The sequence below is a fragment of the Spodoptera frugiperda genome, chromosome 10 (genome assembly GCF_023101765.2).
Source record: "Spodoptera frugiperda isolate SF20-4 chromosome 10, AGI-APGP_CSIRO_Sfru_2.0, whole genome shotgun sequence".
Lineage (NCBI taxonomy): Eukaryota > Metazoa > Arthropoda > Insecta > Lepidoptera > Noctuidae > Spodoptera > Spodoptera frugiperda.
Genome location: NC_064221.1, coordinates 8,897,313 through 8,923,003, shown reverse-complemented (window position 1 = coordinate 8,923,003; position 25,691 = coordinate 8,897,313). Strand labels below are relative to the sequence as shown.

The 25,691-nt window shown below is 36.8% G+C and overlaps 1 protein-coding gene across 2 annotated transcripts in view; it reads right to left on the bottom strand.

The window, feature by feature from the left end:
- LOC118277312 (orexin/Hypocretin receptor type 1-like) overlaps positions 1-25,691 on the bottom strand; it is a 144,798-nt gene that overhangs the window by 87,551 nt on the left and 31,556 nt on the right. The window contains exon 2 of one of the 2 annotated variants that reach the window (XM_050696539.1): positions 1,647-1,677. The exons of the other annotated variant lie outside the window; for it this stretch is intronic. The gene's annotated coding sequence lies outside the window, so the exon portion shown is untranslated. The remainder of the gene's footprint in view (positions 1-1,646; positions 1,678-25,691) is intronic. 2 annotated transcript variants of the gene reach the window in all.

Sequence of the window (25,691 nt, the reverse complement as noted above, 5' to 3'; positions counted from 1 at the left end):
CGAATTTCACGCTAACCCGTATCATTTAAATATTCACTTATGAATTATTTTGTGTTTAACTAATTCTTATAACTTGGTGAACAAAAATTAACAAAAAATAAGTTTCATAATTGATTTTTTTCTGTTGTGGTTTGACATGACAACACGGAAGTACCTAGGTACTGCAAGCTATTATTAGGACATTAGTTTCCCCGAAAATCAAATCGAAATAATTAAACGAACATCAATTTTTAATAACGGTAATATAATTACTTTTTTCTGAAACCAAATAATTGTAAATGTTTTGATCGACACAAAATATATATTTTGTATAAGATTGCACAATCTTACTATATATTTTGTGTCTGTCCTTGGTTACTTTGTGTTCATTATCTAGTATAAGCAGAAGCAGGTAGATAGGTAAACAAACCTATCTACCTCATATATAAATAACTTTCGGCTCAGGTACATCAAAACGCCTTGGTAAAAGTTCACAGCAATTTTATAGTTTGAAGTTTTTGTAACGTTGTTTGACGTAGGAACGCTACTTTATTTTCAGGATTGCGCAGATATGCCAAGTTTCTGGACCTTCTTAACTACAAAATATCAATCTTTAATTATGCGGCTTTATTTATTGCTAGGTACCATATTTATACAATATTTATTTGTACGGGTTACGACGTCCATACTTTGGTTTAGCCATGTCCTTTAAATGATTATTGGTTTAAGTCTTTGACTGCCAATAGAAAACTGTTAAAGGCAAATCCTCCGCTAACGTCGGTCACCGGTGACCCTCACGGCGTTCAATGAGTTAAAGATACTTTTATAATACTAGTTAAGACTACACGATTGGCGCGGTCGCTGGGCAACCGGCTGCTGCGTAACGTGTAGCGGGTTCGATTTCCACACGGAGCAACTCTTTGTGTAAACCACAAATTGTTGTCATGTGTTTGTGAATTTGTATGTTTGTAATCGGCCGACCTCATCTAGTTATTTTAAAAATTGACGTGTAAAATGTTATTTTGTAACCAACTTGCAAAAATAAATATCATTTATCATTAATGCACCCACGATACAGGAGAAAATCCTAGCGTGGAGCAACAATAAAAAAATAACTTCGTTCGCAAAAATTACTACATCTATTGTAACATGGCATCTTCAGGGAATAATATCTAACTGTAATGTCATATGACATTTCCATAGTGTAGTAAGTGTCCACTTGCCCTAAAAATGGCGTCGAGCGACCCTCAAGGGATGCATGCACTGCACTGTTATCATAACATTATGTAGAAACTCGAGTAGTGTAAAAATCTCTACATTGCTCCTTGTAACACGAATTTTCTACTCTGTACACTGTGTCTACTGTATGTCCATTTGAACTGTGTTATTCTTCTCTATAAGTGTACTTACTATATTAAGTTATAATTATAAATATTACGGGTTATTGTCTCACATATTTGTCTATATGTATTAAATAGGCTCTGAAATTACTAACAACCTAAACCGATTTTGTAAATTCTTATCCAATTGTAAAAATATTTTTAAAAAGTAACGTCATATTGATATTTAATTATTCAAATTTTCTACCTGATCAAAATTTTTTTCAAGACGAATTATCCAATATTTGAATGAATTTTCCAATAAATTGTAATACATATTATACAAACCTCACAAAAATATCCCAAATGTCATGGATACCTGTAACAAAAAAGATAAATATAGTTGAAGCTATCAAAACAATGTATCTAAGAATTGAATTGTGACCCTGATTGAAAAAGAGTAACCTATGGAGTTTCTTGTTCGTTCTTCTCTATAGAAATATTCACTTTGGAACGATCAAATAGCTCTACTAGAGGACTGACCGATAGGCAGACATTTTTAATATTATTATATTTGCTTTGACGTTCAAAAGTGCTTTCGACTTTTGGGTTAAGTAACCATAAAATGACTCTAAGTACGACGGTAAGGAGACCTAATTTATCTTAGTATTAAATAACAGAAGTCTAAGCTAGACTAGACAGATGTTAAGATTTACTTGTTCCTAATGTAAATAAGGTATTTATCTTAATGTCTTGTATTTGGCTTGAAACCAAACTGTGTGCGAACTTGAATAAATCAGTTCCAATCTCTTGAAAATTTATTTTAATTTAATTCTTTAAGGGCTACATGAATTAACTTGTCAGAATAGAATTGTTTTAGTGAGTTATTCGTTGACTCGCGGGTAAGATCCTCTCGTATGTACGTAAGTTGGTACCTCCTTATTTTAACTACTTCTGTCGTCAACTCGCTTGAACATGAAACTGACGTATTTATGTACAGAGGGCTTAGTACGAGCTTATTTTAGGTCTAACGAGACCGAAATGTTACTGCATTTGGCGCTGTGATTGGTAACGCGTTCGATTCCCACACCGAACAACTCTTTGTATGATCCATGAATTGTTGTTTCGTGTCTTTTTTTTTTTTTTAGGGTGGAAAATCATCCAATGACTTCTCCCGCCTTGGGCGAGGCGAGAGGGAGTGTCAGACTCTTACTGACTAAAAACCACCCCGTTCCTACTCCTGCCCGTCGAGCCGGAGCCCCGGTAAACCCGCTAGGTTGTCCGCAGCTCCGGATTAGGCATCAGCCCTACTGGGCCCCATCTGTGGTGGTCTGATGGCTCTTTGAGGCGCGCGCAGGACGCGACGCGCCGCACGCACGGGTCTGGTTCTGGTCGGGCGGCGAGCTACACTTGCTCGACGTCCGCAGACCCGCACTTACGGTGGCCGGAGATCGTCGCGCGATTTCCGACGCCCGGAGTGTCTCTCGCGACGGCTGGGGCGTGAAGAGGTTCGTTCTCTCACGCGCCCCGCCTCCTCCTTAGCTAGCATGACTGCTTCGCAGAAGGAGGAGACGGCATCCCAGTCCCCCTCGCTCCGCACCATGGCTTGTATCAGTGCCGGACGCGAGAGGGTGCCGTCGCCGACCACATCCCTGAGGATACGGCGGTGCTCAGCCCACGCAGGGCAGACCGCAAGCGTATGTTCCACGTTGTTTCGTGTCTGCGTGTCATATGTATGTGAACTTGTATGTTTGTAAACGCACCCACGACATAGGAGTAAATCCTAATTTGGGACAACGTTTTTAATAAAAAAGAAGAATAGGTACCCATATTACATCGTGTGAAACGTTCATTTTTTTAGATATTTTCTCTTAGTTGCAATAAGTCTTTGAGAATTTTGTAATATTTTATCTTGTCTATATTTTACTCTACTAGCAAAAGGGCCAAATGGACTATCGACTTCAAGGTTATAACCTTCCTTAGAAGGTAAGATAACGTAGGTATAGATTGACCCTCATCTCCAGCCGTTCCATTATAATAGGCTACAAGTCTATCGTCTAACACTAGGTATAATACTCGTCTAGACGCTATTCTTTGTTTTTTTATTGAAAAAGCCTAATAATACATCTTGACCGAGACTAAGCGTCACTTATCTACCCATAGATTACTTTGCTATTTTTAGGAATTTATCGAAATCTCATTTGACTGCGTTGTTGGCTGACTACCGGGCAAGGGGTCTCGGTATCGATTCCCGAGTCAGTCAAAGCATTACTGGGCTATTTTCAGTTTTTCGAAAATTTCTCAGTGGTAGCACGGATTCTGGAAATGCGCCCAGTATATGGCTACAAAATCACTCCCTATTACATGGGACTTAAAAATATAAATTGTGAAAAGTGGTTATACATTGTACAGTAGCATTACATGCTATAATGTGCCATTGCCTACCCCTTCGGGGATAATTATAGGTGTGACGACATTTTTTATTAATTTTTTCTAAAGATTATTTTTACAAAGATCAACATATAAATCATCAGTCCTAACAAACTTGCAGTAGCAACATTTTTACGTCATTTAATTCACCTCGAAACTTCTTTTACTCACTAAAAACCTCAAATCACTGCAGTCATCCATTCCATCCTCGTAAAACTAACTTTATCGTCCATACTAGCCAGTCATTACGTTCGAAATGTCACCATTGTATCCATTGCCGCTTCTGTGTGGGTTGCCAATTGTTTATTGAGCGTTCGGACCCGCAATGGGTTTAGTGCACTCCGATAATGTCGCTCGCCATTTAGTTTCAACGTACTGTTGGCGAAATACATTTCCGATTGCTCCTAAAACTGACCGGTTCGGTTATATAGCGGTTGTTTTGGAAGTTGGTTAGTTCTGGAGTTTTTTATGGAATAGGGGTAAACGAGCAGACAAATCGTAAATAAACGTAAAGGTACTTGGAGCTCCTTCGTTGGTTGATTGGTCACAATTGAGGTTATTGGACTTTCTAGTTCAATTTAAATCCGGTAGCATTCTTCTTGTATTATCTTATAGGGGACCGCGTAGAGTAATGTTATGTGCATATGAACTGCACGGTTGGTGCGGTGGCTGGGCAACTGGCTGCCGCGCAACGGGTAGCTGGTTCGATTCCCGCACGGAGCAACTCTTTGTGTGATCCACAGATTGTTGTTTCGGGTCTGGGTGTCATGTGACCTTGTATGTTTGTAAACGCAACCACGATACAGGAGAAAATCCTTGTGTAGGGCAAAGTTTTATTTAAAAAGAAAAAAAAAGAAAGAAGAAGTCTGTCAATTGGAATGGAATCTGGGCAAGCGACGAGATTCCTCATCTGATGGTAAGCTATCAGCGTCGGGCATGGACACCCGCAACACTACAGGAGCCACGGGTGCGTTGCCAGCCTCCTAAAAAGGAGTATGCTCTTATTTATTAGGAAATACCGCCGATAATAGCTCATTCCACAGTTATAAAAGAATGAAAATTTATTTAAAAAGCCTGAAAATAAAGAAGGAAGAAATTTATCAGTTTCTCAAAAAATATCCGTTTCGTTTAAATATAAAACCTATTAAAGTTTGGACAGCAGGTTAAATAAAAGTGTGTTGTTACGTTGAACGGTTCCACCGGATAAACTTACTCAATATACTGCCATTAGGGGTCTTTGACGGCCGTCTCTGGTGCCACACTTATCCACGTCGATAGAGTTGTTTGCATTTTGTGTATGGAGTAAGGTGTGAAAGAGATGCGATTTTGAAAAATTTCAATGGATTGTTTTAGTATACATATATTATAGTAATTAGTTTAGCCATACTTTTAATTACATGGGGCATCGACATGAAATATGTTATCACGGCCTCACAAAAAACCAAAGTGAAATAACGTTTGCGTTGTGTTTCGTTATGTGAGTGAGAACACCGGAGGTGACATTTACCCCAATCGTAGCTTCCAATCCCTGGTTCCGTCACCACCCTTAAATATTCAAACTCCAAAAGGCCGCAACGCATTTGTAATACTTCTGGTGTTTCGGGTATCCATGGGCGGCAACGATTGCTTACCATCAGTTGATCCGTCTGCTCATTTACCGGCTTATACCATAAAAATTACATTATCATAACATTTTGCTTTTCTTCTTCATACTCATAGCAAAAACTAAATCGCCTAATACTTCTTCGCCTTTGACTACCAATCACAAATATCAACCCACTCGCCTCACAAGTTCCAAAACGGAACAGCTGACATAAGAAGTTATATCAGGTCTTCCGTCTTCACCTAAGTTCTAGCTAGTTCCCAATCAACTCCAAAACTTAGCCAGGTATCACCGGCAACTTGCCTCAGAACTGTCGAAGCGACTCGCTACAGTCTATCGCTTGGTAACTTGGGAACAGGAGATGAAATAAGTTGGCCGACGACAGTTGGTGAAATGAGATGATCAGATCTTTGATGGCAATCGATAGTTATAGTATTGTATGATAAATATCGAGTCGTGTTAGGTCGTAGAGTTGTGGCTTTTGATTTCAGTTGATTATCTGTGAATGGTTAAGTAAAATGTGATATAGATGGTATTGTAAGTTTGGAAGTGTGAATACTATTAGTACCTATTGCAAATAGAAGGTTGGTGGTGGTTTCCTGTTAATTGAAAATTCATGAACTTATGCAAGCGAAGTATAATTTGGAGTCTTTAATTTTTAAAGGAACATGGTCTTGGGCCCAAGAATCAAAAAATGTAATTCACCTAAGGTTTTTTTATGGTATAAGCTGGTAAATGCCAGCAGACGGATCACCTGATGGTAAGTAATCACCGCCGCCCGATACGGTGGCACCAGAGACGTAACAAGTGCGTTGCTGGCCTTTTAGGGGTTAAAGGGTTATTGGGGAAGTGCGACTGTCGGACAAGAGGTCTAGGGTTCGATTCTCGGGTCGGGCCTTTTTCGAAAATTTCTCAATAGTAGCACGGAGTCTGGAATTGTGCCCAGTATATTGCAATAGGCACACCCCTTATTACATGGGACTTATAACACAAATGGTGAAAAGTGGGTTTACATTGTATAGTAACATTACGTGCCGTTATATGCACCTCTGCCTACCCCTTCGGGGATAAAAGGCGTGACGTTGCATTAGACATATATCATAACTGGCAAAATGTACTATTCAGGAAATTAAAGACATATAATTTCCTACTAAAGTACTCGAGCATAGAAAACTACCTTATCTTCACGCTCATGAGCACAATACGTTAAGAAAACGTATACCAGTACAGTTGCAGACACGTCCAATATATTTACAACCGTATCATAAAACGTTAAGGTTGAAAATCTTTTGAAGACGTCTGCACACAGTACACTGTATTCCTTCGATACGGAGTTCATATTAACAAACACGTGACCTTGAATGTATCCTTATTTTCTAAGCAATAAGAGTCATATTTGTGTGTGAGTAATCTGACATGTTTCATAGGTGAAGTTCAATGCTTATGGAAAAATAAATTGTTTCCTTTATAATGCTCTAGATAATTCGATAGATGTCGCGTTGTTCAAATAAATAAATCTTTATGATGTTTTATTTTGCTAACATTTTTGTTGACTGCCTCGTTGGTTGAGTGGTTGAAGATGTGAACGCAAATGAGGAAGGAATTGGCTTCTTGACAGTTTTCGAAAAATGTTTTGTATTATATTCAGATGTTTCTTTTTTACGTCTTACAATAATTTATTTTCTCGAAATATAATTATTTAATAGAAAAATAACATATTTTCTTCATTAATTTGAATTGTCGCGCGAAAACAGCGTGTCACGTGACATTCCATAACGTGACGTCACATTTCACAAAACAGTGGTGGAGTTCTGCTGTCACTGTTTACGTACGGCGGTAATGTTTAATAAAATGTGACGTCACTTGACGTACAATCATGGCCGCGCTGCGTTTTGGTCTCGTAATGCACAGATTCAAATATCACAAATTTAAATTTCAAAAATAAAATATTATAATTAATATTAATGCAAACCAATACTTACACAGTGATTGTCTACCTTAAAGCTATCATATCAAACTTGTTTCATATTTTATTGTTACAACTGTCAAATAGCCAATTATGATTTTTGACACGATAATGGGATTTTTCGATTTTGATTAAGTTTGGACTTTTTTAATTTTTTTTTAAATAAGACACTACGTATGAGGGCCGTGCTTAGGTACCAACGGTATGGCTCAACCTGAGTGATACCACAGCATCATAGAAAACAAGTGAAACAACGCTTGCGTTGTGCTTCGTTGTGTGAGTGAGGTTACAGGGGCCCAATTCCAAAATATATTAAAATTAAATCAATTTCCGTCATGTATAAGAAGGAATAATTTTTTTTCCTATTCAATTATTCTTTGTTGGTAAAAAACATATTAAAATATCGTTTTCATCAAAATAATCTTCATATACTTTTATAGATTCTTAGGAAACACAGGATTTAAACAATTTGAAGAAATATGTATTTGAAAATAATTTAACTCCCAGGTATATCATTTCAACAAAAAAAAACGTTGCAACAAAATATTTTTTAACACAAAACACATACACACACACATTTAAAAACCACGACTAATTAAAAAAGGCGGCCAGCATTAAAAAAGGAACGAATCTTTAAGCGGGAAAATTGGGTGTTCTATTTCTAAAACTCCTACAAATCACATTTCAAGATGGCGCTCGCAATGTTGTCACCACAAATTGCGAATATTTCATTTAAAAACCGCACCAGCTCTAATAAAGCAGCACTGATATAAATCTTTTGTAATAATCTTTATTTATGAGTAAATTAAGAGTAAAAAGCAAAAATAAGAAATGGAATAGCGTATCAAATATTTTTTGTAGTTAGTGCGACATAATTTATTGTTATTTTTAGATTTTTTTTTTGTTTTGTTTTGACGCGTTGGCGTAATGTGAGAGCATTTTTTTAATGGAAGGGTAGGTGGTACATCATCTACTATTTTAGAAAGGCCTTTTGTTACTTGTCTTGATAAGGGACAATTTGTTGTTAAGTTTAAACGACAGCTAATCAACCTCAGGTTCAATTCAATATAGGTGAAGACAGGGGTATGAAAATAAAAATATCTATTTAGTCTGTCAGTTAGGTATTGAAAAATTATTTGATGCGTATTTTTTTTACGAACAATTCTAAGTTTAGGAGTACGTATAAAATGTACGTACTTATACGTATAAAATGTGCCTAAAAGTAGCGTCACGTAATATTTCAAATCAATATTAGGTATATTGATGATTATCATTAGGTATATTTGTTACCGTACGAAAATAAAAAATACGTGTTTAAGCCTGCTGCTGCACTGCCAATAAAAAACTGTTAAAGGCTATTCCTCCACTAGTGTCGGATTAATGCTGCCGTCGTATTGTATGAAGATTTGGTAAACTTAAGTTTTACTGTTGACTAAGACGAGTCGCAGCTGCTTTAAATTAGAATTATGCGCGAAATTTCCATAATTCTATAGTTATTCTCTAAAGAATTTTGTCAAAGCGTTTCTGAAATAGGTTGGTTACATACATACTTAAGTATTTACATGTAAGTATTTATGTCTACATTTATACATACTATACCTACTAATCTATCTACAATACCTACTGTAGGTATGTACCTCTAGTGTTAACTTGATACCTAATAACCCTAGGCATAGCATTTAAAGTGTGGGAGAGCCATGCTTCGGCACGAATGGGCCGGCTCGACCGGAGAAACAACGCTTGCGTTTTGTTTCAAAGTCAAAGTCAAAGTCAAAGCATTTATTTCAATTAATCCTAAATTAGGCACTTTTGAAACGTCAAATTGAATTGTCCGTCAGTCTGTCTGTCAGTGAAGCTAGGCGCTCGTTCCAAAGTGTTGCTTCGAATGGAGAAGAACGAGCAAGAAACTCCATCGTTACTCTTTTCAAAAAATGTTTTTTACAATATCTCTGATACATTATTTGATCATTTACCTATTGTCTACATATGTAGGAACAATGTAACGACAATACGACGTCAAAACTATGGGACAATAAAACCAATTTGTAAAGAATATAAATAAAAAAAAACGGGTTGTTTCAAACATAGTGCCCACATATGTACACTTACAATTTTGAAATAATGCTTCTATACAAATAAAAAATAATCTTTAATTTAATTTTTCAAATAAAAAAATAATAAATAACTGCTTGATGCCACAGGATCCCTAGACTACATTGGAATAAATTACTACTTTAATTTAACGTGTAACTAGTGATCGTATTAGAGCATTGTCTAGTGTGAGCGAGTGTCCAGTGGAGCCGGACCAACATGCTGCCACACATTTTTATCTTCAATATAATCTGACAGTTTATAATATGCCTGTTTACACAGTTCACGCTTTATACAAGATTTAAATTTTTTCTCGTTCAGATTCAGTATGGTGGTTGGTAGTTTATTGTAACACTTAACACAAAATCCCATGAAGGATTTCTGCACTTTGGACAATCGAAATTGCGGTATAGCTAACTTATTTTTTTCGTTGAGTGAATGGGGTTACCGAAGGCCCAATAACCCGGCTCTCCAATCTTGCCAATTCCCGATTCCCCAACAACCCTTAAATTTCTAACTCCCAAAAGGCAACGCTCTTGTAATGCGTCTGGTGTTTCGGGTGTCTATGAGCGGCGACGATTGCTTATCATCAGGTGATGCGAATGCTCGTTTACCGGCTTATACCATAAAAAAACTGCTTTACAACTTTCAAACAAACATACTGTACATAAATCTAAGAATAGACTGTATATTTCCAAAACAGTAGTTAGAACCTTATCTCAATTTCATGCTTCATACCAATTCATCATTATGCAGTTATTGCATGACGTCATAAGCCATACATTAGCCGGAGATTGTAATCTAGACCCTATCTTACTGCTTAGCTAAACCCATTATGTATTGTATGCGCATAACAATAGAGGTCAAGTTTGAAGATCAAGTGTTAAGTATTAGTGGTTATGTTATCTCAATTAGTAAGATTGTTTAAGAAAGAGATCATAAAATATGAAGTTGAAAAATTGTCTGCATATTATTTTTGTCTATTTTTATCTCTCTCTCTCTCTCTTTTTTAAACGTTGCCCACGCTAGGATTTTCTCCGGTCGTGGGTGCGTTTACAAACATACAATTTCATATACACATGACACCCAGACTCGGAACAATAATTTGTGGATCACACAAAGAGTTGTTCCGTGCGAGAATCGAGCCCGCGACACGTTGCACGGCAGCCAGTTGCCCAGATATCGCGCCAACTGTGCAGTCAATGCATCTGCGTATTATGTGTAGCAAATATTATGTACCTTATAGTAAGTAAATATTTGACTTGAATACATTTTCTGAAAGAACGTGATTCTTTAGGTACAATGTATACAAAACAAAAATCTCAAATGTTACATGACCCGTGAATACAAAATTGGTTTATTTAATTTTACATAATATATTTTCTATTGAGACCCGACTACACATTAAACTACACAAAACCAATATAAGCTGACCGTTGAATATACAGAGAGAACATACAAAGCGAGATCATGGTAAACTGGATTTGTGTAACAGTGTATACAGGGTGTCCCTGAAGTCGACGTCCAACAGGCACTAGATGATCAGCAAGGTTCCAAATGTTATCAGAAAAATATAAAAAAATTCTAAGTCCTACAGTTTTTAAATTACAGTGACTTATGTGTTATCCACGGAAAAGTACACCCTGTGCCAGTCTTTTGACTCTTGTTGCTACAAATCTTTATTTTTTCGTCTGCAGTCTTCCTTACATTATCCTGAATAGTGCTCCAGTAATATGGAATCATAAATTCTTAGCCAACTGCTTTAGATTGGAAAACATTGTTAGTTTTAGAGGAACCAAATACTCTGAATAAAATTTTCATCTTACTTTAAGTGACTGTACTGAATAAATTATGTATGGCGCTAGTAGTGGCAAATTTCACCAAAGTTGGCGCATTTAATAAGGATTATAAAATGGTATAGCACTTTGCAAATTATTTCTTAAATTCGACACAAAAAAAGATTTTTAAACGAAACTCCATTTCGATGAATTTATTTGAACTTACTAAAAATTCTTCTAGTGTACTCAAATCATACGTTATAACCTCGTATGCACTAGACAGCACTTTGCACGCTATTTGTTATCATCATGTTGAAAATCAGCGAGGATCTCTTGTCAAACAACATTGTCTGTTTTCCCGTGATTTCGCTTGCAGCATTCGTCGGCAATATTATCGCTAGACGAACTGGTGTTGTGCATCTCGAGCCATCGTACTCGGGCTTCGGCATTTTAGCTGAGCACTGGCTTTTTTGCGCCGTGTTGATTATTTATTTTTTAAATTATTTTTGCTTTACCTGCAATTCCTTGTAACGGTGCAAATAACTCTTTCTCGACAAACTAAAGAATATTTGATGCTTCATCCCGCATTTGATCACAAGGCATGAACACGTAACTTAATCGGAGGATTCACCCATTTTTTTTTTTTTTTTTTGGGATATGATGAGTAATTGTGCGTAAGGGGCTCACGTACACCAAACCACTACCGCGTCGATATGCTGTGTACATAAATCTGCCGCGTCCGTTCCTTTTGATTTTACTACACATTTGATAATGTGTTTGATGCACTCTGAACATCATATTACAATCATTCAATATTATTTAGTGAAAGATGATACACAACATCAGTTCCTCTAGTAAGTCTAGTAATATTGCCGACGAATGCTGCAAGCGAAATCACTGCTAAACAGACAATGTTGTTTGACAAGAGATCCTCGCTGATTTTCAACATGATGATAACAAATCGCGTGCAAAGTGTTGTCTAGTGCATACGAGGTTGTAACGTATGATTTGAGTACACTAGAAGAAATATTAGTAAGTTCAAATAAATTCATCGAAACGGAGTTTCGTTGAAAAATCTTTTTTTGTGTCGAATTTAAGAAATAATTTGCAAAGTGCTATACCATTTTATAATCCTTATTAAATGCGCCAACTTTGGTGAAATTTGCCACTACTAGCGCCATACATAATTTATTCAGTACAGTCACTTAAAGTAAGATGAAAATTTTATTCAGAGTATTTGGTTCCTCTAAAACTAACAATGTTTTCCAATCTAAAGCAGTTGGTTAAGAATTTATGATTCCATATTACTGGAGCACTATTCAGGATAATGTAAGGAAGACTGCAGACGAAAAAATAAAGATTTGTAGCAACAAGAGTCAAAAGACTGGCACAGGGTGTACTTTTTCGTGGATAACACATAAGTCACAGTAATTTAAAAACTGTAGGACTTAGATTTTTTTTTATATTTTTCTGATAACAGTTGGAACCTTGCTGATCATCTAGTGCCCGTTGGACGTCGATTTCAGGGACACCCTGTATAAGTGCTTAGCTCAAACAAATACGATATAAGGATATTGGAAATATTCACTGGATATTAAAATATCTGAGGGAATGGCTAATTGAGAGGTCGCGTCAATATTAAGGAGTATTGGGGAGCCAGTGGACTAAGGGGGCTAAGAGGACTAAGGGGGAGGCCTTTGGTCAACAGTGAACGTAATGAACGTATCAATTTTTCAAAAAAAGGTTCTTCAATGGAGGTTGCGTATCTAATATCTCAGGATGTCAAAAAGATTGCAAAGAATCATTGGAAGCAGGTCGCTTCCTACCGGTCTATCTGAAAGTCATTTGGGGAAGGCCTATGTTCAGCAATGCACATCTTGTTGCTGATGTTACGATAATGATGAGTAATTTTAAACGTTGCCTCGCTCTCAATTTTTCTCTTGTGTTGTGGAAGCGTTTATAAACGTACTGCTAGGTTGGCGCGAGGACAGGGCAACTGGCTTTTGATTCTCGTACGAAGCAACTCTTTGTGTGATCCACAAATTGTTGTTTCGGGTCTGAGTGTCATGTGTATGTGAAGTTGTATATTTGTAAACACACCCACCCACAGAAATTCTCATGTGTGGCAACGTTATTTATAAAAGGAAGAAAAGGAAAGGAATACGCGTTCAACTCATTGATAAAATGATTAATTTATTTTTCCAAATAATCTGAAAAGAAATTTTGAAGACTCGTCTAACTGAAGTACTTAATTTCTCCAACTATTCAGGTGCTTGAACGATAAACCAGAAATATTGCACAACATAGTACAGACTCATTTCTGTTGACTGCCAACCATTTAGTACTAAATTCCATGCTAAAAATACCCAGTATACGAGTACTAACGCAAATGGGGTATATTTTGAAATTGGCAATCATAAAAATGTGAAAGGTATCGTTAAAATGTTGACTATAAAACTATAAGTAGTTTTCACGACAGCTCTTGAAGTCAACTGCAAGAGCGTCCATTTATGAATATTAACTTCGGACGTCACATGTCATGTTTACAATCTTCGTCGTATCGTATCGTCGTGCCTTTTATCCCAGAAGGGGTAGGCAGAGGTGCATGTTACGGCACGTGGTGCCACTGTATAATGTACACCCTCTTTTGTTTTAAGTCCCATGTAATAGGGCGTGAGCTTATTGCCTTATAATATTGGCCACAATTCCAGATAGAGAAATATTCAATTAACCAAAAAGCCCAGCAATACTATGCCCAACCCGCGAATCGCACCAGGGACTTCTTGCTCGGTAGCCGGTAGGTTACTGCCACGACACAGAAGATAGTTAGTAAGTTCTTAGGTATGGAATCACACCTAAGAAACTTTATATACCACCAGAACAATTTTATTCTTAAAGGATTTAACATACTTTTACTTCTTTTGAACACTAATCGTTTACTTACATAACCAAGCAAATGAAGTTAATAAGAAGATATTAATATCATCGGTATACTTTAAAAAAAGTAATAGATTCAATTTTGTTTTACCAAATCTTATAAGTCTTAATTCTTCCCAACTTTCTTTTCAAAAATCCTTCATTAAGTCACTATAGAACCACTGAAACATTGCACATTATTTGAAACTTCAACTTCACAATCATAATCTTACAAGAGAATATTATCTCAGTTTCGACAGAGCCAAACTCGACGAGGGATTTCAAAATGAGAAAGGAAATTGAATAATTAAAAAAGAAAGTCCCTTTTCTCCCCCTAACTTTTCTTTTTATATCTTTTCTTTTCTCGATCACAATTCACTCGCGACGAATCTAATTATTAGGTAACTTTTGTTGTATGGGCTGTCACTTTGGTCCAATGGTTGCTAAGTAGACTGCTAAAAGCGTTGGTTATTGAGTTAGGTAATGGGGGTATTATTAGGTTTTACAGTCTTTATCATTATAGGTTCGTGACAGTCTTGTACTGGACTATGAGTCTCCTATATTTGAGTGCTTATCCACAAGAGATGTTCTATGTAGCTATACTACGAAGTTGTAATAGTTAAGCTATGAAACTGTGTGACCATTTCCACAGATACTAAGCTATGTAGCTGTGCGAGGAAGAGTAGAAAAACCACCCATAGCGCAAAGTCATATCCATAGTGATGATTAATGTTCAAGACTTTTTAAGTGGCTATTTATAGGCTATTGATGTGATGATATGATTCTCCTATCTTCTCATAATAGGAATGATGAAGTAAGGTTATGAAAAAATATTTAACGCGTATTTTTTTTTTTATTTAGTCGTATAAGAGAAAAATAATTAAAAGAATCAAAGTTTAGGAATGGCAGCAATATCTTCACGTAACACGTAACTAGAAGTGACGTCACGTAATATTTCAAATATAATATCTTCGAAAGCATTAGTTTCATTGTTTTTTTTTGAGGGGGAAACTGATCCAATGACTTCTCTCGCCTTGGGCGAGGCGAGAGGGAGTGTCAGACTCTTACTGACTAAAAACCACCCCGTTCCTACTTCTGTTTTTCGAACCAGAGCCCCGGTAAACTCGCTAGGTAGTCCGCAGCTCCGGAGCATTAGTTTCGTTACCGTTAAAATTAGTCACCTAGATACCGGTAAACTATGGCAACTTTACCAGACCCTTGGCAACTTTACCATACTATAGGTATTCGGTATAAACTCATTTATCTAAAAATCTACCCACTAGAATTCTGTTTTGTAATAGTAGTATTTTTTAGACTTTAAAAGGAAATATTTACTATATTTTGCGTAGACGTAAGACTGCTATTATGCCAGTAATGGCCGTTACAGTGTAGTGCGTGAAAATGTGCTAAAAGTTAGTAGTTCCTAAATTGTGCTCACAGAGCCTAAATTATTTGTCACAGGTGAGTGAAATTTTGATCTTGTATGTATAATATAGTTGGGATTACTGTTGTAATGTCAGCAATTGCTTTTTCTTTAATTTATTGATAAATAATCGCTTCGGTAATGTTGACACAGGTTAGGTAAAGTTGCCACGGCCTGCTTTGTGGCAACTTTACCTACAGTTAGGGTTGGCAATAAATGTTTTTTTCCTTGTTTGTGTGTATGTAACCATTTTCGAATACCTAAATTTCCCAGCATAATAGTGAATATCCTGGATGATAAGTTATAATGTATTTATAACTTATCATCCAGGCTCTAAAACAAAAGGTATTATACCTTTTGTTTTAGAGCCAAAATGGCTCACATGAAACAAACCCGCAGAAAACTCGGAGCTAGACAATATAAAAAGTATACGAAAGTAATGTTAAAATTAGCTATGGAGATAGTGAAGTAAAAAAATTAAAAAGTCAAAAGATTAAACATTATTTTGTAGCCTTTTTTTACAATTTTAAACATAAATACTTAAAATTTTAGAACTTAATTTAGTTTAAAAGGGAACAATATTTTTGTCAGATATTTATGTTTTTTTTTACTTTAGATTTAAGGTGTATATTTTTTTAAATATACATGTCATAAAAAAAAATTCTCATTTTTTGACAACCCCGAGCGTAACAAATTATTTGTATGTAAATTACGATGAAACCCGTGGCAACTATACCTACTGTCTGTGTAGCCGTTATCTTTATAGATTTCCTCATATTGTTTGCATTATAATACGAAGAGGTCCTAGATGAAGCCCTCTGTACCTCAACAACTCTTTAATATGCAATACACGATGAATACGGCGCGTAGGTAAAGTTGCCAAAAATTTGGTATCTTTACCCATGTTGTTTTTTCTTTACTACGGCTAAAGTAGACTACAATTCTAAATATATAGTTTTGGTTTCTATGCGTCTTATGGTTAAAAATATATTTCGATTTTTGTTCCAAAATATGGTAAAGTTGCCATGTTTTACGGTACCCTATTACATAGAAGTATCGTATATTTACCAAAAGTATTCATCGTTGCACATAACCTATAGTCGGATGACTACTACTTACTAGAAGTCGTACATACGTGCTCCATCGTTCATGGACACGTCACCTTACATTGAAATGAAAACTATTTGCATCTGACCTCTTTTCTCGGTACGAAAATAAAACCATATTGAGTTGAAATAGAATTAGGTGTATGCACGCTATGTTTGAATGTACTAGTTAAAGACAAGTTTTTCCTTCATATGAATAAAGTCAGTATGCAGCTAAGAAATTAAAGATTGATACTAAAATACAAACACAAAAACTATAAGTTCAGACCTAACTAGAAATAAGTTATATGAAAAATACTATGCTACAAACCGCATCGATTCAGCCAAACACGAGCTAATCGTGCACTAAAATACATACAGGTCAAACTGAGGACCTCTTCTTTTAAGTCAGTCAAAAAGACATTGCTTCATTAAGAAGTGCAGGCACTTAGTTTATGAATGGTTACCCTTCCGGTACTAAATAAACTTTCAACTTCATGCATTATTAAATGTGGGAGAGCCATGCTTAGCCACGAATGAGTCGGCTCGACCGGAGTGATGACACGCACTCGTAACGCCTTTAGCGTTTCGAGTGTTGATGGGTAGCGGCAATTGCTCACTATAAGGTGATTCGTATGTTGGTTACCGGCTTACCATAAAAAAATCAAACTGTATGAAATGATCAGATCTCTGTGACATCATCATTATTTTGTCTTGCATTTTTTATTAATCCATTCAGCTTTCAATCATCATCACCTAAAGGAATTACTCACAGATTGTACATGAATTTGATATTTTCTAATTTCAAAACTATACTTAAACAGTGCAATCTCCTAAATAATGGAATAACTAATGCCAATTAATTAATCTTTCAAAGTATGTAATAATTGACAAAATGTTCTATAAATAACTCCACGTATGTGTTAACCAAACATTGTTAACATTCAAATATAATCGGATTGTGACCGATTTACCAGTTACCAATAAATACATGGTCTATTTTTAGGTACGAACATATCATAATGTAATTTTGTACATGTACACCGAGCAACATTAATCGGTATACAGTCAACATAACTATAGCTATGCAATACCTTTACATGTGTGGGTAATTTTATAGTAATGTGCATAAAAACAAGCGTAATAGCCAAACGCCTATTACGCACACATTGGTAAATACTATAATTTTTGTGTCGGTATACGTATTTTTATAATTTAATACTTGGGTAAGGTTAATCATATTAACAGTCGATGATATCAATAAACATTTTCACTTGAACAGACGTAGTGCTCGTGGACGAGTGGTTAATGAACCGGTTTCAAACATCGTTTACGACAATGTGGGTTCGAATCTAACCAAGAGTATTTATTTACTATGTTGTTTTTCTTTGTTTTGTTATGTTTTGTTTTTGTTTTCTACAATAAAATCAAACTATAATATCTGTACCTCAGAGGTATACAACATTAACTGACAAAACAAAAAATTTACAGGACAGGCAAAAATGCGCGGAACGAAACTTTGAATGCAATTTTGACATAGTAGCTTTAAAGCTATTGCAACAAACTCAACATTATTTTTTATTATTATTTGATGGAATTATATTGTATTACATAACATTATACTAAAGTGAATTTTTATCTGATTTTGTGGACTTGAGGTTATTTACCTCGAAACATATACTAACTAAGGTGTTTTAAGAGAGCATTAAAATATCATACTTTTGTTTACCTCTAAATAAACCTTGGGGATGTTATTGGAATTCGGCATTCAGAAACATTATGTCTCTTGTCAGTATGTAGCGTAATGGAATTATAAAAGAATTTCTGAGGGGTTTACTAGCAAAATGAAACAAAAGTTACTTCACAAAACTAAAATCAAAATACAATTTATTTTAAATAACCAAAACAGCTACTCATACGCTTCAGGTAAATCCGGAACATATGCACATGGAAGATTCCTGTAATAGTCATGGAACATGGCTGGTATCCACTGCAACGATTTTTGTAAGTCGTTATATTTGAGTCTCGAAATAGGCTTTTGTGTTTCTCGAATAGGTTTCGGCGTGGGTACAGAAAATCCTCTCCGTTTATTTCGTATGAAACTAACTTCTTCGAATGTTTCCTGGTCAAAAGAAGTTTTGTAGAACATCGAACCAACCTCATTTTTTCCATGGCCCTCGTCGGCGCCCCTGTGTGGGCGCCGAACCTGATGCGGCGGCCAGCTCCGGCGCTGCTCACGTCCCAGAGGGTCATGGCCATTCGGGTGTTCCGTGGATGTCCCACGATCTCCGGGGAGGCGGCGAACCTCCTTGCCGGATTACCGCCGTGGGATTTGGAGGCGAAGGTGCTCGCGCCCGTCTTTAGTTTGCGCGCCGACGCGTGCCGCCAGGGCGAAACTCCACTGCCGCGCCAGATCAGTGCGTGGCGGGACGAGCTCCGGCGCGATCTCATGGCGGAATGGCAGCAACGACTGTCGCAACAGAGGGCTGGGCTCGTTGTCATCGCAGCGGTAAGTCCCCTCTTTGAGGAGTGGCTAGAGAGGCGCCACGGCGTCCTCACCTACCGCCTGACGCAAGTGCTTACCGGACATGGGAGTTTCGGTAGGTTCCTGTTCCTTATCGGGCGTAAAGAAACGCCCGGGTGTCATCACTGCGAGGACCGCCCGGAGGACACGGTAGAACATACTGTGGCGGTGTGCCCTGCGTGGGCTGAGCACCGCCAAGTCCTCAAGGATGTGGTCGGCGACGGCGACCTCTCGCACTCGGCACTGGTTCAGGCCATGGTGTGGAGCGAGAGAGACTGGGATGCCGGCTCCTCCTTCTGCGAAGCAGTCTTGCTAGCTAAGGAGGAGGCGGGGCGCGTGAGAGAACAAACCTCCTCACGCCCCAGCCGTCGCGAGAGACACTCCGGGCGTAGGGGATCGCGGGACGATCTCCGGCCACCGTAAGTGCGGGCCTGCGGACGGCGAGCAAGGGTAGCTCACCGCCCGAACAGAACCAGACCCGTGCGTGCAGCGCGTAGCGTTCCGCGCGCGCCTCAAAGAGCCATCAGACCACCACAGATGGGGCCCAGTAGGGCTGATGCCTAATCCGGAGCTGCGGACTACCTAGCTGGTTTACCGGGGCTCCGGCTCGAAAAGCAGGAGAAGGAACGGGGTGGTTTTTAGTCAGTAAGAGTCTGACACTTCCTCTCGCCTAACCCAAGGTGGGAGAAGACATTGGATGATTTCCCCCCCCCCCCTCAAAAAAAAAACAAAACTCATTTTTTCGGAATTGCATCCATACAATAGCAGAGTATGGTACAGACCCTCCCGCAATAGATTTTTTTCTATGCACAAAAGGAGCTGATGACCCATTGCAGAATATAGAAGCATATAGAACTATTGCGGGCAATAGTTCGTTGTTTATAATATAGAAAAACATATCTATACTAGGCGAGAAAGATTATTTATCTAATTAATAAATTAATGGGTTGCAAGCATTATATTTATACGTTATAATGGACTACCTATTTCCTGCCGTTCCACTATTCCGAAGGAACTATTTCCCGCACCTGGATAAAATGTATTCTATTACACAAGTCAGCTCATACCCTGTTTTTAAACCTGCAAATAAATGCCTGATGCAAATAAATAATATACCAAATTTCATCAAAATCCGTTCAGTACTTTCAGCGCGACCTTGAACATTGCCTACCTAACTACCCGTTGTGTTTATGACATTTAAAAATGGATCTTAAAACACAGTATTAAAGATAAAAATTGCAATTATTATTTTGTATTTAATATAGAAACATATGACATGTAAACGAGAATCCACTTGTAGTAATATTTTGTTAGGTACTGTAGAGGAGACCCTACTATGAGTTAATACTACCACAAGAATCAACCAAACCACTAACAATTTTTGTTATTGTAAAAAGTATCTTAACACCAAGAAATAAAGATCAATGGCATGATATATAGCTCGGCGCGCACGAGTTTTCATTCAGAGGTAAAGAATATTAACTCCAATGAATAACATTAAGTACGCGCAAAGCGTAGAGGTAAATAATCTTATGGTCATTTGAGGTCCTTTACCAGTTAGACATTAGTGGATTTAATGTCATATACGATTGGATATTTCTTTTCATAGATGTAATAGGATTTAATGTCGTATACCATTAAGTAGAACTGGTTCTTGCGATTTTAATGGTGCAAGAAACATATTTTCAAAAAAAGTGGAGTTACTATTGTATACCTCCGAGGTACAGATATATACTATATAAACTACTAATGAAACAGATTCTGAATAAAACAACATTATTTTTTATTGTAAATAATTTATTATGTGTTATTATGTCCAATAAGTAAAAAAACATGAAAAATTTGGATGAAAAAATATTGTGGTGCACTAATTTAATACAGACACGTTTAACATTCACAGTCTATAGCTATTTAAATTTAATTAGGCTAAAATGAGTGGTGAAATGAATCAACATGTTAAATGGAAAGAAATTATGACAATTTCCAACAGCTTAACAATAACATCACTTCACCGTCTCCTTTAGACTTTCGAAATTCCTAGTAATAGACAAAAAATCAAATTGCGACAACGTGTGTATTCAGTTATTACTAAAATTTGGTTTTGTTCACATTGCTAAACAATTATGAATGTTATGTCTGTATAAATAAGGTTTACAATTACTAAGTAAAATAAATTCAACTGATACACTTATGATTCCACTAGTTAAAGTAATTCGTTTACTATAATCACACCTATTAGGCCGCACACATTTTTACACCATTATATTTTACCTTTATCCAAATGATCAAATGTTTTATTTAGTAAAATTACAACATTATTTTCTTAATTAAGATCAACCAAGCAGATTGTAATTGGTTTTATTTCATCGATGAGCTATTATAGATTTGTAATTGTTATGTTCAGCGCTGACTTGCTGCAACGTAAAACAGCAGAACGAAGGTGATATCACAGATTGCAGCATAGGCGCGCGTTGTTACGCGTGTGGAGAAGAAAGCATTGGAAGTAATCCGAATCAACCTTGCGTTCGGGCACAATACCGTGGTGGCTTCAAGAATTCATCTCTGGATTTACTTATTTCGCGTCGTTAGCGTGATTCTATATCCCATGTTTCCAGAATATCCATATCAGCCGACCCATAACTGCATTTCTTGTTTCTCCTCTGTGGATACAAAATAAATGAGTCAATTATATAATAATCATTTGGTCTATATGATAAAAATAACTTTATATATTTAGATACTTAGGTTGTTATAAATAGACTTATAAATAACTTGAGTTAAATTAATTCATTTATAAACATAAAACTCAAATAATAGATAAGCATAAAAAGTGAAGAACAAAGAATAAAATTGAAATAGTAATTTGTATAGGTAAAGAATATAAAAATAATGTCTAACTGTTACTCACCAATATTCTTAATCGCCTTACAATATCAAATAATTTATATGTTCTTCTTCCGCAAAACAACGACTATGTTATGTTTATATGTTTAACTTTAACTTTGTATGGATAGATATAAATTAAGTTAAACACGACTATGAGTTGTGGATAATTATTAATAAATACTCGTAGACTGACAACTAAGAATACAAACTTTTTATAATGTGGGGTGTTTGAGAAAAATATTGCGGATTGTCGGTAGTTACTTCATAAACGGGCCAAATAAAATAACCTGAGAGTTCCGTGGTTGCCTCAAACATTGTAAATTTCTATTTAGATATTGAAACATTAGAAAATTTGCATTCAATAATGTTTAAAAAATGTTACAAAAAGAACGCGATGCTGGGATCGAACCGGCGTCTCGTCACTTTATCCGCAAGCGATAACCATTGCGCCACACGTGCAATTGAAATGACAATCTAAATATCGTATCTCATTGAATAACATAAAAAACGATGAGAAGATATTATATTTATATGGGTATAATTTTTGTAACTTGATCGTTCCTTATTTGATTTATTCAATGTTTGTTACGTATTGTTTTTATGTTTACCCTTGTTTTTATTTATATTTCATTATTGAATTAATGCGTATACCCTCACGTAAATGATATTTAGTATGAGTGTATGCGTGATGAAACTGTGTGCGTAATAGGCGTTTGGCTATTAGTTTGTTTTTATGCACATTACTATAAAATTACCCACACATGTAAAGGTATTGCATAGTTATAGTTATGTTGGGTGTATACTTATTACTGTTGCTCCGTGTACCTACATAATATTATGTGTTACTATTTTTATTTAATAAACGTTGACCCAAATTAGTCTTTTCTCCTGTGTTGTGGGTGCGTTTACAAACATACAAGTTCACATACACATGACGGGTGTAAACCTGTATACAAGTTAACATGGTATCCAGACCCGAAACAACAATTTATGGATCACACAAGGAGTTGCTTCGTGCGGGAATCGACATCGCTACTCTTAGCGCAGCAGCCGGTTACCCAGCCACCACACCAACCGTGCAGTCTGTAAATCAAACAGGAAGGGGGGTCCCTTCCCAATCCCTGATTCCGCAACCAACAACACATAAATGTCTAACCCTTAAAAGGCTTGTAACGCCACTTGTAATAACTCTGGTATTTCAGGTGTCCATAGGCAGCGGCAATACTGCCCATGGACACCTGAAATACTAGCTTACCATCGTTAAGTTTCAGCGTGATTGACAGACAAACATCCAAACAAACAAACAAATTTTCACATTTATAATATTAAGTCTAATTACAATCGAACACAAAACTAACTAGTATAAATAAAATGTGATCAAATCAACAATTATTAGAAATACCTACATTTTACTTACGTACAAATCAGCAGTAATCACGTACACACGCACTCACACATACATAAGCATGCACATACAAATATCAACAGTACATACACTCTACAGCAGGGATGGTGAACCTTTACACATTATCGTGCCAATTACTTTGAAGAAATGTGTATTGAGGTTGTAGGTCTGCCATCAAATAATTTTTACTTTTTATACTACTTTCATATATATTTATTTAACATCCTCTAAATTTACATTTATAAATACTACAACATACAAAACAAAATTATATTTAAAATATAAAGATAGGAGCCGACCAGTAGCGGGAGCATGGTCCACGCTACCGGTGGTTAGGGCTCCAGAGACAGAAACCCCTCACAATACGTGCTGTTTTGAGGAGTACTGCCTTCTGCATCCCAGCCTCCTCAGGTGGTTGTCGAGGCTGTTGGGCTACCTACTTATTATCAATCAGTTGTAACAAAATCTACAGTTAGTCTGGTTGTAAGCAGTTATCGCATAGTTAGATATCTACGATACTAGATGGGGCCCAGTAGGGCTGATGCCCGATCCGGAGCTGCGGACAACGTAAAAGGTTACCGGGGCTCCGGCTCAAAGCAGGAGTAGGAACGGGGTGGTTTTTGGTCAGTAAGAGTCTAACACTCCCTCTCGCCTCACCCAAGGCGAGAGAAATAATTGGATGATGTTCTCCACTCAAAAAAAAAAAAAAAGATATCTACGATACTAGATGGCAATACTAAGTACAAATGCATTGCCGGTTTAAAATCATAGTTTTATGCTTAGTGGTCACTGTCGTGCCCAAAATATTGTTCCGTGCCAATGGTTCGCCATCCCTGCATCTACAGTATGATTTAATGCGTCACAATTCGTATTATGAAGCGAGGTCGCAGTGAAGTGTTTTTTTATAGCCTACTGTGAATGAGACATAGTATCACGTTCATTGTTTGCTAAAGGGATAAGCTGATGTGTCTCCTGCACGTATGTTTTTGTTGTTTATTGCGATATTGGGAGGTTTGTGTCAGATTCATAAGGCATGATGACTTAATGATTACGTTAAGATATATATAGCGTTAGAAAATTTTACGTGACCACGACAACATCCGACAGTATATTTTAATGAACTCGATTCGATCGATAATAAAATCGATAAATCGAAGAATCGAGTGTTCAGTGTGTAGAATGGTAAATGAGCAAAAGGATCACCTGATGGTAAGCTATCGGTACTACACATGTATACTTCTCTCGTAGCCTTCTCTGCGACCCCGACTGGGGGCGCGAGGACGCGCGACATGTATACTTGCAAACCAAAGGAGTTATAAGTGAGTTACAGAGGCAGGGGAAATTGGCCTTTGCTAATTTCGCTCACACGGCAAAACATAACGCAAGCGTTGTATCACGCCGATTTTGCACACTGAGAATATTGATTTTCTTCATGCTACAATTAAGAATACGATTTTTTTAAATGCAATATTACTTTTCTCTACCATGAATTTAACCTTGCGATCAATACACCGATATATAAATAGAAAGGTCACCATATCACTCTAACTAATCAAACGATTGGACCAAAGTCCACTTTGAATGATTGGCTTGTGCACTATTCAAAAATAAGGGCGTAAGGATACGAGTTGAAAAAGTAGTGTATTTTAACATAAATGATATCCATCAATCCGTGGTGTACCAGTGATGGATCACCATCCATATCTTTTAAAGGGAATAAGGGCTCGGAAATGGTAAAAGGATTTTTATGCTACTACCGGGTATAGAAAGAAGTTTTTGAAAAAAAATTGAAGAAAGGTTACCAGTAGACTGTGTAGTAAATGAAATGTTTTGTTAGGTTGATTGGTAAAATTTTAATTTAATATTTGGGTAAGTGATGTTTCGAAACAAAACAGTTTCGGATATAAGTATCCGAAACAGTTTCGGATATAAGTATCCGAAACTGTTTTGTTTCGGATTAAGATCCGATATAACACATTTTGATTTATATATATATTTATATATATATATATTTCCCCTGACTCTTGTGTTTCGTGGTATTAGTGGGCTCCTCGATTCTTCAACAACCCTTCAATTTCTAATCCACATAAGGCCGGCAACACACTTGCAACGGTTCGGGTGGCCACGGGCGGCGGCGATTGCTTATTATCAGGAGATTTGTTTGCTCGTTAATCGACTTATACCATAAAAAAGTTAGAAGAAAAGTCTCTAAATAAAGAAATAAGTGGTTTCACTGAACAACACGACTAAAGTTATGAACGAATGATGGTAGAAAATCTACATCCA